At 44.6% G+C, this 17,986-nt stretch overlaps 1 protein-coding gene across 1 annotated transcript in view; it reads left to right on the forward strand.

Annotated features, from left to right (window-relative positions):
- The window catches only part of LOC137372431 (zinc finger protein 271-like), a 93,878-nt gene that overhangs the window by 15,115 nt on the left and 60,777 nt on the right, over window positions 1–17,986 (forward strand). Inside the window, exon 2 of the mRNA XM_068036319.1 lies at window positions 17,150–17,272. The gene's annotated coding sequence lies outside the window, so the exon portion shown is untranslated. The remainder of the gene's footprint in view (window positions 1–17,149; window positions 17,273–17,986) is intronic.

The raw sequence follows: 17,986 nt of genomic DNA on the forward strand, positions 1-17,986 counted from the left end.
TGTTCCACCATTCAATTATATCATGACTGATCCATATTGCAACTACCTTTTACCATGTTGGTTCCATCTCCCTTAACAACCTTATGCAACAAAAGTACATCAATCTTAAGTTTTGACATTTTCCATCTAGCCCCATCCTCAACAGCTTTTTAAGGGAGTGTTCCAGGTTTCACTACCCTTTGTGTGAAGAAGCATTTCCTGACAGCACCACTGAATGGTCCAGCTCTCATTTTAATGTTGTGCCACCTTGTTCTGCATTCCACCAACACAGGAAATTATTTCTCTTTATCGACCCTGTTAAATCTTTTAATCTTCTTAAACACCTCAATTAGATCATCTTCATACTCAGTGGAATACAAGGCTAGTCTATATGACCTGTCCTGACAATTTAACCCTTTGAGCCCTGATATCATTGTGGTGAGTGTGCAATGAACCCCTGCACAGCCGATATAACCTTCCTGAGCTGTGCTGCCCAGACTTGAACACCTCACTCGCACAGACCCCTGAACCTCTCAGTACTAGAGATTTTTCACATTGACAAAATTCTGCCATCCTATTTATGGCAGACATAAGACGGAGAGTTAATTTCTCCCTGTCTCTCCATCTCTGCTTCTCTCTGTCTGCCTGTCTTTTTCCCCATTTCTCTTTCTGTCTCTGCTTCCTTCTGCCTCTGCCTTGAATAAGATTATGGCTGATCTGTTTGTGTCTCGAATTCCACACTCCCATCTACCCCGATAACCTTTGATTCCGTTGCCGGACAAGAATCTATAGACCTCTGCCTTCACCACCTTCTGAGGTAGAGAGTTCCAAATTCTCACAACCCTCTGAGGGAAAAGAAATTTAGAGTCATAGAGTTATACAGCACAGAAACAGGCCCTTTGGCCCACTGTATCTGTGCTGGCCATCAAGCACCTATCTAATCTAATCCCATTTTCCAGCACTTGGCCTGTAGCCTTGTATGCTATGGCGTTTCAAATGCTCATATTAATACTTGTTAAATGTTGTGAGGGTTCCTGCCTCTACCACCCCTTCAGGCAGTGTGTTCCAGATTCCAACCACCCTCTGGGTGAAAATCTTTCCTCAAATCCTCTCTAAACCTCCTGTCCCTTACCTTAAGTCCATGATTATTGATCATCCCACTAAGGGAAAAAGTTTCTTCCTATCTATCCTATCAATACCCCTCATAATTTTGTATACCTCAATCAGGTCCCCCCTCAGCCTTCTCTGCTGTAAGGAAAATAACCCTAGCCTATCCAGTCTCTCTTCATAGCTGAAATGCTCCAGCCTCATTTCTCCTCATCTCTGTCTTAAAAGGACAGCCACCAACTGTAAAACAGTGCCCCCTAGTTCTGCACTCACCCACAAGAGGAACCATCCTTTCCACATCCACCTTGTCAAGACCGTTCAGGATCTTATATACTTCAATCAAGTCTCCTCTCACTCTTCTAAACTCCAGTGAAAACAAGCCCAGTCTGTCCAACCTTTTCTCATAAGACAACCTGCTCATTCCAGGTATCAATCTAGTAAACATCCCCTGAACCGCCTCCAACAGATTTATATCCTTCCTTAAATAAAGAGACCAAAACTGTTCAATGTCCTGTATAACTGAAGCATAACATCCTTACTTTTATTTTCAATTCCTCTCGTAATAAAGGATAGCATTCCATTAGCCTTCTTTATTGCTTCCTGTACCTGGAAACTAACTTTGTGACTCACACACTAGAACAGCTAGATCCCTCGGCACCTCAGAATTCTGCAGTCGTTCTCCGTTTAAGTAATATGCTGCTTTTTTATTTTTCCTTCCAAAGTGAACAATTTCACATTTTCGCACATTATACTCCATCTGCCAGATTTTGCCCAATCACTCAACCTATCTGTATCAATCTGCAACCTCCTTATGTCCTCTTCACAACATATTTTCCTACCTATCTTTATGTCATCTGCAAATTTAGCTACCATGCCATCGCTCCCTTCATCTAAGTCATTGATATAAATCGTTAAAAGTTGAGGCCCCAGCATTGACCTCTGCGGGACTCCACTTGTCACCTCCTGCCAATCAGAAAAGGACCCATTTATGCATACTCTCTGCTTTCTGCCAGCCAGCCAATCTTCTAAATGGTCTGTTGGCCTTTATTACAAGGGGGTTGAAGTACAAGAGTAGGGACGTCTTGAAACATTGTATAGGGCTTTGGTGAGAGCACACCTGAAGTACTGTGTACACTTTTAGTCTCTGTACTGAAGGTTCTCTCGAATGATCCCTGAGATGAGAGGGTTGTCCTTTGAGGAGAGTTTGAGTAAGATGAATGGCGGAGCAGGCTCGAAGGGCTGAATGGCCTACTCCTGCTCCTATTTTCTAAGTTTCTGAGTGATTAAAGTAATGGACTATAAATCACAAAATTGTTACAGTGTAGGAGGAGGCCATTCGGACCATCATGTCTGCACCAGCTCTCTGAAAGAGCAACTCCCTCAGTTCCATTCCCCTGCCTTCTCCCCATAACTCTGCACATTCTTCCTTTTCATATGTAAATAGTCCAACTCGGGAAGGGGCCATACTGGACCTGGTGTTGGGGAATGAGCCCGGACAGGTGGTTGAAGTTTCAGTAGGGGACTACTTTGGGAATAGTGATCACAATTCCGTAAGTTTTAAAATACTCATGGACAAAGACGAGAGTGGTCCTAAAGGAAGAGTGCTAAATTGGGGGAAGGCCAACTATACCAAAATTCGGCAGGAGCTGGGGAATGTAGATTGGGAGCAGCTGTTTGAAGGTAAATCCACATATGATATGTGGGAGGCTTTCAAAGAGAGGTTGATTAGCGTGCAGGAGAGACATGTTCCTGTGAAAATGAGGGATAGAAATGGCAAGATTAGGGAACCATGGATGACAGGTGAAATTGTGAGACTAGCGAAGAGGAAAAAGGAAACATACATAAGGTCTAGGCAGCTGAAGAAAGACGAAGCTTTGAAAGAATATCGGGAATGTAGGACCAATCTGAAACGATCAATTAAGAGGGCTGAAAGGGGTCATGAAATATCTTTAGCAAACAGGGTTAAGGAAAATCCCAAAGCCTTTTATTCAAATATAAGGAGCAAGAGGGTAACTAGAGAAAGGATTGGCCCACTCAAGGACAAAGGAGGAAAGTTATGCGTGGAGTCAGAGAAAATGGGTGAGATTCTAAACGAGTACTTTGCATCAGTATTCACCGAGGAGAGGGACATGACGGATGTTGAGGTTGGGAACAGATGTTTGATTACTCTAGGTCAAGTCGGCATAAGGAGGGAGGAAGTGTTGGGTATTCGAAAAGGCATTAAGGTGGACAAGTCCCCAGGTCCGGATGGGATCTATCCCAGGTTACTGAGGGAAGCGAGAGAGGAAATAGCTGGGGCCTTAACAGATATCTTTGCAGCATCCTTAAACACGGGTGAGGTCCCGGAGGACTGGAGAATTGCTAATGTTGTCCCCTTGTTTAAGAAGGGTAGCAGGGATAATCCAGGTAATTATAGACCGGTGAGCCTGACGTCAGTGGTAGGGAAACTGCTGGAGAAGATACTGAGGGATAGGATCTATTCCCATTTGGAAGAAAATGGGCTTATCAGTGATAGGCAACATGGTTTTGTGCAGGGAAGGTCATGTCTTACCAACTTAATAGAATTCTTTGAGGAAGTGACAAAGTTGATTGATGAGGGAAGGGCTGGAGATGTCATATACATGGACTTCAGTAAGGCGTTTGATAAGGTTCCCCATGGTAGGCTGATGGAGAAAGTGAAGGCGCATGGGGTCCAAGGTGTACTAGCTAGATGGATAAAGAACTGGCTGGGCAACAGGAGACAGAGAGTAGCAGTGGAAGGGAGTTTCTCAAAATGGAGACGTGTGACCAGTGGTGTTCCACAGGGATCCGTGCTGGGACCACTGTTGTTTGTGATATACATAAATGATTTGGAGGAAAGTACAGGTGGTCTGATTAGCAAGTTTGCAGACGACACTAAGATTGGTGGAGTAGCAGATAGTGAAGGGGACTGTCAGAGAATACATCAGAATATAGATAGATTGGAGAGTTGGGCAGAGAAATGGCAGATGGAGTTCAATCAGGGCAAATGCGAGGTGATGCATTTTGGAAGATCCAATTCAAGAGTGAACTATACAGTAAATGGAAAAGTCCTGGGGAAAATTAATGTACAGAGAGATTTGGGTGTTCAGGTCCATTGTTCCCTGAAGGTGGCAACGCAGGTCAATAGAGTGGTCAAGAAGGCATACGGCATGCTTTCCTTCATCGGACGGGGTATTGAGTACAAGAGTTGGCAGGTCATGTTACAGTTGTATAAGACTTTGGTTCGGCCACATTTGGAATACTGCGTGCAGTTCTGGTCGCCACATTACCAAAAGGATGTGGATGCTTTGGAGAGGGTGCGGAGGAGGTTCACCAGGATGTTGCCTGGTATGGAGGGCGCTAGCTATGAAGAGAGGTTGAGTAGATTAGGATTATTTTCATTAGAAAGACGGAGGTTGAGGGGGGACCTGATTGAGGTGTACAAAATCATGAGAGGTATAGACAGGGTGGATAGCAAGAAGCTTTTTCCCAGAGTGGGGGATTCAATTACAAGGGGTCACGAGTTCAAAGTGAGAGGGGAAAAGTTTAGGGGGGATATGCGTGGAAAGTTCTTTACGCAGAGGGTGGTGGGTCCCTGGAACACGTTGCCAGCGGAGGTGGTAGACGCGGACACGATCGCGTCTTTTAAGATGTATCTGGACAGATACATGAATGGGCAGGAAGTAAAGAGATACAGACCCTTAGAAGATAGGCGACATGTTTAGATAGCGGATCTGGATCGGCGCAGGCTTGGAGGGCTGAAGGGCCTGTTCCTGTGCTGTAATTTTCTTTGTTCTTTGTATAACTGGCTAATTCTCTTTTGAATACTTCAATTGAACCTGCTTCCACCACATTCTCAGGCAGCACATTCCAGACCTTAACCACTCACTGCGTGAACATTTTTTCCCTCCTGTCACTTTTGTTTTTCTTATCAAATACTTTAAATCTGTGCCCTCTCGTTCTCGATCCTTTCATGGGTGGGAACAGTTTCTCTCTGTGTACTCTGTCCAGACCCCTCATGATTTTGAATACCTCGATCAAATCACCCCATAGCCTTCTCCAAGGAAAACTGTTTTAACTTCCACAATTTATCTTCATTACTGAAATTCCTCATTTCTGGAACCATTCTCGTGAATCTTTTCTGTACTCTCTCCAATGCCCTTGCGTCTTTCCTCAAGTGCGGCAGCCAGAACTTTGATTAGATTAGATTAGAGATACAGCACTGAAACAGGCCCTTCGGCCCACCGAGTCTGTGCCGAACATCAACCACCCATTTTATACTAATCCTACACTGATCCCATATTCCTACCAAACATCCCCACCTGTCCCTATATTTCCCTACCACCTACCCATACTAGTGACAATTTATAATGGCCAATTTACCTATCAACCTGCAAGTCTTTTGGCTTGTGGGAGGAAACCGGAGCACCCGGAGAAAACCCACGCAGACACAGGGAGAACTTGCAAACTCCACACAGGCAGTACCCGGAATCGAACCCGGGTCCCTGGAGCTGTGAGGCTGCGGTGCTAACCACTCCGCCACTGTGCCGCCCCTTGAAGCAATACTCCAGCTGAGGCCGAACTAGAGTCTTATACAGGTTCAACATAACTTCCTTGCTCTTATACTCTACGCTCCTATTAATAAAGCCCAGGATACTGTATACTTTATTAGCCGCTCTCAGCCTGTTGTGCCATCTTCAATGACTTATGCACATATACACCTCGGTCCCTCTGCTCCTGCATCTCCTTTAGAATATTGTCTCTCCAGGTTCTTCCTCCAAAAATGAATCACTTCACATTTCTCTGCATTGAACTTCATCTGCCACCTGTCTGCCCATTCCACCAACTTGTCTATGTCCTTTTGAAGTTCTACACTATCCTCCTCACAGTTCTTCCAAGTTTCGTATCATCTGCAAACTTTGAAATTGTGCCTTGTACACCAAGGTCTAGGTCATTATATATATCAGGAAAAGCAAGGGTCCCAACACTGATCCCTGGGGAACTTCACTACAAACCTTCCTCTAGCCCGAAAAACATCCATTAACCACTACTCTTTGTTGCCTGTCACTCAGCCAATTTCGTATCCATGTTGCTACCGTCCCTTTATCCCATGAGCTACAAGTTTGCTCACAAGTCTGTTGTGTGGCACTGTCTCAAACGCCTTTTGAAAGTCCATGTACACCACATCAACAGCGTTGCCCTCATCAACCCTCTCTGTTACCTCCTCAACAAACTCCAGCAAGTTAGTTAAACATGATTTTCCCTTAAGAAATCCATGCTGGATTTCCTTAATTAACTTGCATTTGCCCATGTGAGCAATGATTTTGTCCTGAATTATTTTTTCTTGAGGTTTTCCCACCACCGAAGTTAAACTGATTGGCCTGTAGTTGCTGGGCTTATCCTTACACCCTTTTCTGAATAAGAGTATAAAATTTGCAATTCTCCCATCCTCTGGCATCATTCCCAATTCTAAGAAAGACTGAAAAATTATGGCCAGTGCTTCTGCGATTTCCACCCTCACTTCTCTCTGTATCCTTGGATGCATCTCATCTGACCCTGGGGCTTTATCCACTTTAAGTACAGACAGCCTATCTAATACTTCCTTTTTATCAATTTTAACCCCCTCTCGTGTCTGACTTATCTCCTCTTTCAACATTGCCTGGGTTGCATCTTCTTCCTTGGTAAAGACAGTTGCAAAGTATTCATTTTAATACCTCAGCTATGCCCTCTGCCTCCATGTGTAAATCGCCTTTCTGGTCCCTAATCGGCCCCACTCCTTTCACCATCCTTTTACTATTAATATGCCTATAGAAAACTTTGGGATTTTCTTTAATGCTAGCTGCCAGTCTCTTCTCATGCTCTCTCTTTGCTTTTCTTGTTTGCTTTTTCACTTCACCTCTGGACCTTCTATATTCAGTCTGGTTCTCAATAGTATTTTCTACCTGGCATCTGTCGTAAGCACACTTTTTCTTCTCTATCTGAATCTCTACCTCTTTTGTCATCCAGGGAGCTCTGGATTTGCTCGCTCTCCCTTTCCCCTTCGAGGGAACATACCTGACTGTGCCCGAACTATCTCTTCTTTGAAGGTAGCCCATTGTTCAACTACCAGTTTTCCTGCCAGCTTTTGACTCCAATTTACTCGCCCCAGTTCCATTCTTACCCCATTGAAGTTGGCTTCCCCCTGTTAATTGTTTGTACTCTGGATTGCTCTTTAGCCTTTTCCGTAGTCAGCTTAAACCTTATGATACAATGATCACTATCCCCTAAATGCTTTCCTACTGATACTTGGCCCACCTCATTCCCAAGAACCAGGACTAGCAGTGCCTCCTTTCTCATTAGACTAGCAACATACTGTTGCAGAAAATTTTCCTGAACACACTCTAGGAACTCTTGCCCCTCACTGCCCTTGACACTACTAGTATCCCAGTCTATGTTTGGATAATTAAAGTCCCCCATTCAAACTACCCTATAACACAGGCGGCACAGTGGTTAGCACTGCAGCCTCACAGCTCCAGGGACCCGGGTTCGATTCTGGGCACTGCCTGTGTGGAGTTTGCAAGTTCTCCCTGTGTCTGCGTGGGTTTTCTCCGGGTGCTCCGGTTTCCTCCCACAAGCCAAAAGACTTGCAGGTTGATAGGTAAATTGGCCATTATAAATTGTCACTAGTATAGGTAGGTGGTAGGGAAATATAGGGACAGGTGGGGATGTTTGGTAGGAATATGGGATTAGTATAAATGGGTGGTTGATGGTCGGCACAGACTCGGTGGGCCGAAGGGCCTGTTTCAGTGCTGTATCTCTAATCTAATCTAATCTAAAGAACAGTACAGCACAGGAACAGGCCATTTGGCCCTCCAAGCCTGCGCCGATCTTGATGCCTGCCGAAACTAAAACCTTCTGCACTTCCGGGGTCCGTATCGCTCTATTCCCATCCTATTCATGTATTTATAACTTTTGCACCTCTCTGTAATTTCCTCGCACATTTGTTCCTCCATGTCATTTCCACTGTCTGGTGGCCTATAGACAACATTGAGCAATGTAACTGCACCTTTTTTGTTCATTAGCTCTAGCCAAATTGATTGTGTCTTCGACCCCTCTGGGACATCCTTTTTCTCCAGCACTGCAATGCTCGCCTTAATACCACTCTCCCCCTTTTTTCCCTTTCCTATCTTTCCTGAACAGCTTGTATCCAGGAATATTTAACACCCACTCCTCCCTTCTTTGAGCCAGGTCTCTGTTATAGCCACAGCATCAAATTTCCATATGGCAATCTGCGCTTGTACCTCACCAGTCTTATAAACCACACTCCATGCATTCACATGCATGCACATTAACCCTGATTCAGACTTTATTACCATTTCCCTTCCTCTGACCCCACCTAATAATGTACTATTCCTTACTCTCGTGCTATCTCCCCTGGTATTCTGTGCTTCATTGGGGTCTCCCTGTGCAAGTTCGAATCCTGTTGCCTATACAGCTGTTCATTTCTAAAATTTAACCAGTGACCTAATCCTAATTTAGTTTAAATTTAGTTTAATCCTAATTTAATAATAAAGTCCTGCAACCTTCCAACCCCACCAGAGTTTTATCATTTTCATTCATCTGCAAGCATACGGAAATGGAACAAAAATCAGCCAAGTTAACGATACTCTTTCTGTCTGGCTGTCGGTCTCTCGTTAGGCCTCCATCACTCTCGGTGTATATGTCTGAGTGTTTTGCAATATGTGTGTCAATGTGGTTCAATTCCCCAAAGGGATGACTGGGATTTTATTGTCACAAATGTCATTCAAATTAGTTGTACAGTTCATATTAAAATGTTACAGAGGAAACAAGCAGGTTAAAAAAGGTGCAAGAGGAGATTGTCTCTTTTTATATTTTCTTGAGTGGAGACTGTTTCACGACAAAGTGCCCATATGTTACAAAGCAGAAAATGATTGAAATTTTAACTGAGCAACATTTAAACAGAGACCGAGTAGTCAAGGTCATGTGGTTAGGGCTATAGACCAATCGAGAGAATGAATGAATAAATAAAAGTAGTCCAAACTGAAATCCCTCAGACATTAGGAATTGTTTCTACTGTTGCCAGGTCTCTCAATGACTGGGAAATAAAAGTTCACTCACAACTTTTACCAGAATGGAGAGAGTATAATATCCAGGAAATCCTGAACATGATGAAGCTCTTTTCTCTCGGGAAGAATTGGCTGAGGGATGACCTGATAGAATTTGGGATGTTGTGTCCCTTGTTCATCAGGGACTCGAATCAAAATCTTTACATTCAGCTTCCAGTTAAAAAATCAAATCCTCTCAGTCTCCTGAGCCAGTAAATGATCAGCTCACTGTCACATTGCTGTCTTTGGGAGCTTGCTGTGCACAGTTGCTGCTTTTCTGGCCAACTTACAAGTCCATTCATACCTTGCTGCATTCTTCAGCTTTCCTCCTCTCTAGCAAACACACGGCCAATTGTTGTATCATTTGCAAACTTTTTAGTCTAGCCCCCTGCCTTAAAGTCAAATCATTAATGATAACCATGAATATCCAGGCTTGGGCTGATAAGTGGCAAGTAACATTCGCGCCACACAAGTGCCAGGCAATGACCATCTCCAACAAGAGAGAATCTAACCATCTCCCCATGACATTCATGGCATTACCATTGCTGAATCCCCCACTATCAACATCCCAGGGGCTACCATTGACCAGAAACTGAACTGGAGTAGCCATATAAATACCATGGCTACAAGAGCAGGTCAGAGGCTAGGAATCCTGTGGTGAGTAACTCACCTCCTGACTCCCCAAAGCCTGTCCACCATCTACAAGGCACAAGTCAGGAGTGTGATGGAATACTCTCCACTTGCCTGGATGGGTGCAGCTCAAACAACACTCAAGAAGCTCGACACCATCCAGGACAAAGCAGCCCACTTGACTGGCACCCCATCTACAAACATTCACATCCTCCACCACTGACGCACAGTGGCAGCAGTGTGTACCATCTACAAGATGCACTGCAGCAATGCACCAGGCCTCCTAAGACAGCACCTTCCAAACCCGCGACCTCTACCAACTAGAAGGACAAGGGCAGCAAATGCATGGGAACACCACCACCTGCAAGTTCCCCTCCAAGTCACACACCATCCTGACTTGGAACTATATCGCCGTTCCTTCACTGTCGCTGGGTCAGAATCCTGGAACTCCCTTCCTTTCTGGGCGCACAAGTCCACAGATCACTGAAAGTGGCAACACAGATGGATAAGGTAGTCAAGAAGGCATATGGCATGCTTGCCTTCATCGGTCGGTGCATAGAGTATAAAAATTGGCAAGTCATGTTGCAGCTGTACGGAACCTTAGTTAGGCCACACTTGGAATATTGCATGCAATTCTGGTCGCCACACTACCAGAAGGATGTGGAGGCTTTGGAGAGGGTACAGAAGAGGTTCACCAGGATGTTGCCTGGTCTGGAGGGTATTAGCTATGAGGAGAGGTTGGATAAACTCAGATTGTTTTCACTGGAACGATGGAGGTGGAGGGGCGACATGATAGAGGTTTACAAAGTTATGAGTGGCATGGACAGAGTGGAGAGTCAGAAGCTTTTTCCCAGGGTGGAAGAGTCAGTTACTAGGGGACATAGGTTTAAGGTGCGAGGGGCAAAGTTTAGAGGGGATGTGCGAGGCAAGTTTTTTTTACATAGAGGGTGGTGAGTGCCTGGAACTTGCTGCCGGGGGAGGTGGTGGAAGCAGGTACCATAGCGACGTTTAAGAGACATCTTAACAAATACATGAATAGGATGGGAATAGAGGGATATGCACCCCGGAAGTGCAGAAGGTTTTAGTTTAGACAGGCATCAAGATTGGCGCAGCCTTGGAGGGCCGAATGGCCTGTTCCTGTGCTGCACTGTTCTTTGTTCTAACAGCACTGTGGGTGTACCTATCCCACATGGACTGCAACGGTTCAAGAAGGCAGCTCACCATCACCTTCTCAAGGTCAATTAGGGATGAGCAATAAATGCTGGCCTGGCCAGCGATGCCCACATCCAATGAATGAAAAAGAACAGCAGGAGACCAAGTACTGACCCCTGCAGAACACCACAGAAAACAGCCCAATCATCACAAATACAACCATTTTACCCTTTGCTCCTGTCAAACTTGCTACTTTCCCATATATCACACGCGCCTTTAATTTTTTTTGCCATGTGGGACCTGAACCAAAGCCTTGCTAAAATCCATGTAGACCACATGGAGCACGTTAACCTCATTGACCATATACTGATGCTGCCTGGCCTGTAGGACATTGTCTGCTTTTATTCAGTAAAGAAGTCTTGTTAATTGTGACAGTTCATACGACAGCAAGAAAGTTTCTTTCTCTGACTGGGAAACAAACCCGAGCCAAGGTGGTGAAAGCACTGAATCCTAAGCACTGGACCACCAGGGAATCTGCTTTAGAAGACTGCATGTTAGCTGACCCACTCTGCTTTCCCTATTTCTTCACTTCAAGCTACTTTTGTCGAAGACTAGTTCACACAAATGACATGCTTAGTTCAAACATAAAAGACTTGTTCAGCCAATGACAGCACTGACAGATGTAGGCATGGACATGAAATGGGCACTGAGGTGAAATGGTACCACAAGCTGTGGATGAACAAGTTTTAATTTCCAAAACACACCAAGCTAATCAATGCAGCTGCTGTGAAACGTGCAAGGCAATGCACGGCCATAATACATCAATGGAAACAACTGGCACACATCAAATTCTACTAGTTTCATGTAGCATCTCCTCTGCTTCTGTCACTGCTTTTCCTCCAGCTCCTTCCGCACATCCAGCTCCCTCCGCTCCTCCAGCTCCCAGGTAAATTGCTTGATGCAAACCAAATTCGTGAAACCCAGTTTCCCCTTGAAAGCAGCAAGTGGGAATGAAAGATGGAGGACATTGGTAAGTGATGGGTTTTGCAGATAACAAGATAAATATGTACTAGGATCTCATCTTCCTGCTTCTTCCAGATACTGAATACATGTGCAAGAGTTGTTCCTATTAGCAATTATCCACAGTTGCACTCTCTTTCCAATCTGTTACATATTGCTTAGATTTGAGATGGTGCATAGATTTTCACTGGTTTTCAATGTGAAGAAAGCAGAGCTATGAGCAGCTAAGGTTGTAAAGAAGATACCTAACAGGTCGATGATAACAGTGAATTTTTTTGTTGAGCTGAGCTGCAGTGAAATGTTGGCACCATTTAAAATGTCATTCAGCAGGTCTGGTTCCAAATCCAGTGATAGAAATGACAAGAAAACTTCTCGCTGGATTTCCTCAGTGTCATGAGGTCAAAAGGCAAGGACAAGAGTGAGGAAAGTGTATTTGGCTGTAATGGGTTGTAAGATGGCAGAATGACTGTGAAGGCAGCAGCAGTGGCATTGAGAAACACACAATTAAAGAAGGGTACAGCACAGAAGGAGGCCATTCAGCTCAGTAAGCCATTCAGCCTGCTCCGCCATTCAATATGATCACGGCTGATCATTCACTCAATACCTTTTTCCTGCTCTTTAGAGATACAGCACTATCCCTTTATCCCTTTATGTCATTGGTATTTAGAAATCTGTCAATCTCTACTTTAAACATACTCAATGACTGAGCTTCCACAGCCCTCTGGGGTAGAGAATTCCAAAAGATTAACAACACTCTGAGTAAAGAAATTTCTCCTCATCTCGGTCCTAAGTGGCTTCCCCCTTATTTTGAAATTGTATCCCCTGGTTCTAGACTCCCCAAACAGGGGAAACATCTTACCTGCATCTACCCTGTCTATTCCTTTAAGTATTTTGTAGGTTTCAATGAGATCACCTCTCATCTTTCGAAACTCTAGAGAATACAGGCCCAATTTCCCCAATCTCTCTTCATAGGGAACAAGTCTGGTGAACCTTCGTTGCACTCCCTCTATGGCAATGATATCCTTCCTAAGGAAAGGGGACCAAAACTGAACATAGTACTCCAGGTGTGGTCTAACCAAGGTTCTATACAATTGAAGAAAGACTTCACTGCTCCTGTATTCAAATCCTCTTGCGATAAAGACTAACATACCATTAGCCTTAATTGCTTTCTACACCTGCATGTTAGCTTTCAGTGACTTATTGACAAGGACACCCAGGTCCCTTTGTACATCTATACTTTCTAATATCTTACCATTTACGAAGTACTCTGCACATCTGTTTCTCCTACCAAAATGGACAACCTCACATTTTTCCACATTATATTCCATCTGCCACGTTCTTGCCCACTCACTACGTCTATCCAAATCCCCTTGAAGCCACTTTGCATGTTCCTCACAACACACATTCCCATCTAATTTTGCGACATCTGCGAATATTATAGGAAGATAGGAACAGGAGTAGGCCATTCAGCCCCTCAAGCCTGTCCCGACATTCAACGAGATCATGGCTGATCCGCGGCCTAACTCCATATCCCTTAATATCTTTGCTTAACAAAAATCTATCTATCTCAGATTTAAAATTAACAACTGTTCTAGCTTCAACTGCTGTCTGTGGGAGAGAGTTCCAAACCTCTACCAGCCTTTGTGTGAAGAAGTGCTCCCTAACATCTCTCTAGGTCTGGTCCTGATTTTTAGACTTTGCCCTCTAGTTTTAGAATCTCCAACCAGTGGAAATAGTTTATCTTTATCTAGCCTGTCTTTTCCTGTTAATATCCTGAAGACTTCAATCAGATCACCCCTTAACCTTCTAAATTCTAGCGAAACCAGGCCTAATTTGTGTAATCTCTCCTCGTAACAACCCCTGTAGTCAAGGTATCATTCTTGTAAACCTACGTTGCACTCCCTCCAAGGCCAATATATCCTCCCTAAGGTGTGATCCCAGAACTGCTCACTGTACTCCAAGTGGGGTCTAACCAGGGTTTTGTACAGCTGCAGCATAACCTCTGTGTCTTTATACTCCAATCCTCCAGATATAAAGGCTAGCATTCCATTAGCCTTTTTGATTATTTTCTGCACTTGCTCATGGCATTTTAAAGATCTATGCACCTGAACCCCCAAGTCTCTTTGGACTTAACCTCTTCCCATTTAGAAAGTACCCTGCTCTATCCTGTTTGGTCCAAAATGGATAACCTCACACTTGCCCGCATTGAAATCCATCTGCCTCAGTTTTGCCCACTCACCTGGTCTGTCAATATCTCTTTGCAATTTTATGCTATCATCTAGACTGCCTACAATGCCGCCTAACTTTGTATCATCAGCAAATTTGGATATATGACTTACTATGCCATCATCCAAGTCATTAATGAATAATGTGAATAATTGAGGCCCCAACACAGATCCCTGTGGGACACCACTAGTTACATCCAATCGGAGTACTTACCCATTATCCCCACTCTCTGTCGCCTACCACTCAATCAACTTTATCAAAAGCCTTCTGAAAATCCAAGTATGCCACGTCCTCTGATTCCCCTTTATTAATTCTGTTAGTAACGTCCTCAAAAAACTCCAACAGGTTGGTCAAACGTGATTTCCCATTCATCAATCCATGTTGACTATGCCAATCTGATCATTATTATCCAAGTGTCCATTTATCACATCCTTCAGAATAGACTCTAGCATTTTTCCGACGACTGATGTAATGTTAACAGGTCTGTAATGCCCTGTTTTCTGTCTCCCTCCCTTCTTAAATAGTGGGGTGATATTTGCTACCTTTCAATCTGCAGAATCTGTAGAGTTTTGGAAGATGATCACCAATGCATCTACTATCTCCATACCTCTTTCAACACTCTGGGCTGTAAAATATCAGGTCCTGGGAACTTATCAACCTTCAGTCCATTAATTTCTTCAATACAACCTTCTTAGTATCACAGGCAACTGCCAGCAATAAAGATGGCGCTACTCAATTTGACACAAAAAAGGAAATTACAACCAAAACCCCCTGAATCGCCGCTTCTCTTCCCCACGCCCACCCGCTCGCTCCCCCTCTCGGTATGGTGTCCTTCAATGGCTTTTACCCAACATTTTCCACGGAGCACAATGTTCCCTTTTCACACAACAGTGCCGGTGTTTGGAGCATGCGCGGTGCCAAACAGTGCTTGGAGCATGCGCGGTGCCAAAGTGTTTGGAGCATGCGCGGTGCCAAACAGTGCTTGGAGCATGCGCGGTGGCAAAGTGTTTGGAGCATGCGCGGTGGCAAACAGTGTTTGGAGCATGCGCGGTCCGCTGGCATCTGCAGCCGGTAAGTGGTGGAGTTGGAGGTTGCGCTTTAGAAACACCCCGAACAAGAAACTCACGGTCTTGCGGTTGCATTGAGCCGGGCAACAGCTGTCGGGCTTCAGAAACAGGAACAAAAAGTGCTGGAAATACTCAGCAGCATCTGTGCAGAGAGAAGCAGAGTTAACGTTTCAGGTCAGTGACCCTTCATCAGAACCCTGTGGGACTTCAGCCAGTGACAGGCCTGCGTTAACGGCCTCCAACTTTCCAGCTCTTTTTAATGAACTAAGGATTAATAAACTGTAACAGCAAAGGGCAAATGGAATTCAGTACAGAGGAAGTGTGGAGTATTGCATTTGGGAAGGGCAAGCAAAGCGAGGGAATACACAATATTGACAGGGGTAGAAGAAGTGAGAGACCTTGGAGTACATGTCCACAGGTCCCTGAAGGTGGCAGGACAGGTAGATAAAGTGGTTAAGAAGGCATATGGAATGCTTTCATTTACAGGCTGAGGTATAGAATACAAAAACAGGGATGTAATGTTGGAACTGTACAAAATGTTGGTTATGCCACAGCTGGAGTAATGTGTACAGTTCTGGTCATCACATTACAGGAAGGACATAATAGCTCCGGAAAGAGTACCGAGGAAATTTACAAGAATGTTGCTAAGGCTATGGTTGTTTTCCTTAGAACAGAGGAAACTGACGGGTGACTTAATAGAGGTGTACAAAATTATGAAGGGCCTAGATAGAGTAGACAGGAAGGACCTGTTTCCCCTAGCGGAGATGTCAATTACCAAGGTGATTGGTAGAAGGATTAGAGGGGACATGGGGAAAATCTTTTTCAACCAGAGGACGGTGAGTGTCTGGAATTCACTGCCCAGATTGGTGGTGGAGGCAGAAACCCTCAATTCATTGAAAAGGTACCTGGACATGCATCTGAAGTGCTGTAACCTGCAAGGCTATAGACCAGGTGATGGAAGGTGGGATTTGATTGGGTGGCTAGTTTATTTCAGCTGGCACAGACACGGGTGGGCTATATGGCCTTTTTCTGTGGCATAATATTTCTATGGTTCTGTGGCAAAACTTTAAAGGAAACTTAGCTCAGTTATAAAAGGGCCTGGGGGGAAGTGGGGGAGGAGCCATTTGGGACACAACAGAGGGCAGGAGGTCCCCGCTCTCCAACTCCCTGGTTCCACAAAGACTCCCCTTGGACTGTACCACACCTGGGCAGGGCTGGCTCAAGGTGCAGGATGCTGCAAGCTGCTAGGCTGAGCTGTAGACTGGGAGGAGTTGGGGTTTGACTGACAGGCCTGGGAAGGGGGATATCAGGTCAGGCACACACATTGCTCTCCCTTTTCCTCCTGGGATGTGTTGCTGGAGTTGTGTTGGTTAGTGCTTCTAAACTCTGTCTCCCTATCCTGGTAATGTAGGTGGATTGTAGGTTGCTGTGAGTGTCAGGCTATATTGCTCTCTTTGTTCTTCTCCTCCCACTCCAAGTTCCAGGCTACAGGCTGTGGTGGCTCGAAGAGCCTGAAACATTAACGCAGTTTCTCTCTCCACAGATGTTCTCCTTTTATTTCAGATTTCCAGCATCTGCAGTCTTTTGCTTTTGTTTATTGCAGACGTTGCTTAGAGAATTGAGTCGATAAACACAGACACACCAATTAAGAGCCAGTTTGTATGTGGGTGGGTGTTGGATGCAGAAATCAGTCCCTGACCACCTGTATCGATCTTTATTTGCAGCAGTAGCTTAAAGGGAAGGGCACCGTAATATGCTCTAACAAAAACTACCAACGAAACTTGGCTAAATCAAATTAAAATGTCTCTCTTTGAATTTCTGGCCTGGACTATCAGTGACAGCTTTTGTAAACTCCTTTTACAGGTCCTTAAAACAGGAGGATTTACACACAGCAAATTCAAAACAAACATCCCATCGAGATCTGACACAGTTACTTGATTCATCAGAACCTGAATATCAGCGGCCTTTGAACTTGGAAGAAAAAAGGTTTGCTTGTTCTGTCTGTGGGGAAAGATTTCAGTTATCAGTGTGACTGGAAAAGTACTGTAATGCACAAAACCCTGGTTAGACCACACTTGGAGTACTGTGTTCAGTCCTTGGGAAGAATATATTGGCGTTGGAGTTAGTTCAGTGCAGCTTTACCTGAATGATCCCTGGACGCCAAAGGTTAAATTATGAGGAGAAATTACGCAAGTGAGTCATAGTCATTACAGCACAGAAGGACGGAATTCAGCTTTTTAATTCCATGCCGGTTCTCTGCAGAGCAATCCAGCCAGTCTAATTCCCTGCTCCATCCCCGTAGCCCTACAGGTTTATTTCCCTCAAATGCCCATCCAATTTCCTCTTGAAGTTATTGATCTTCTCAGCTCCCACCGCCCTCATAGCCAGCGAGTTCCAGGTCATTATCACTCGCTGCGTAAAAAACTTCTTTCTCATATCCCTCCTGTATCTCTTGCCCAAAATCTTAATCTGTGTTCCCTAGTCCTTGTCCAATCAGCTAACGGGAACAACGTTTCTTTGTCTACCTTATCTAAAGTCTAAGAAAAGGAGTGAAACCACCCGACATCGACCGAGGCACTGGAAACAGCAACAACAAATCCAGCCCTGTTGGCCCTGCAAAGTCTTCCTTACCAACATCTGGGGGCTTGTGCCAAAATTGGGAAAGTTGTCCCACAGCCTAGTCAAGCAACAACCTGACAT

The sequence above is a fragment of the Heterodontus francisci genome, chromosome 7 (genome assembly GCF_036365525.1).
Source record: "Heterodontus francisci isolate sHetFra1 chromosome 7, sHetFra1.hap1, whole genome shotgun sequence".
Classification (NCBI taxonomy): Eukaryota; Metazoa; Chordata; class Chondrichthyes; order Heterodontiformes; family Heterodontidae; genus Heterodontus; species Heterodontus francisci.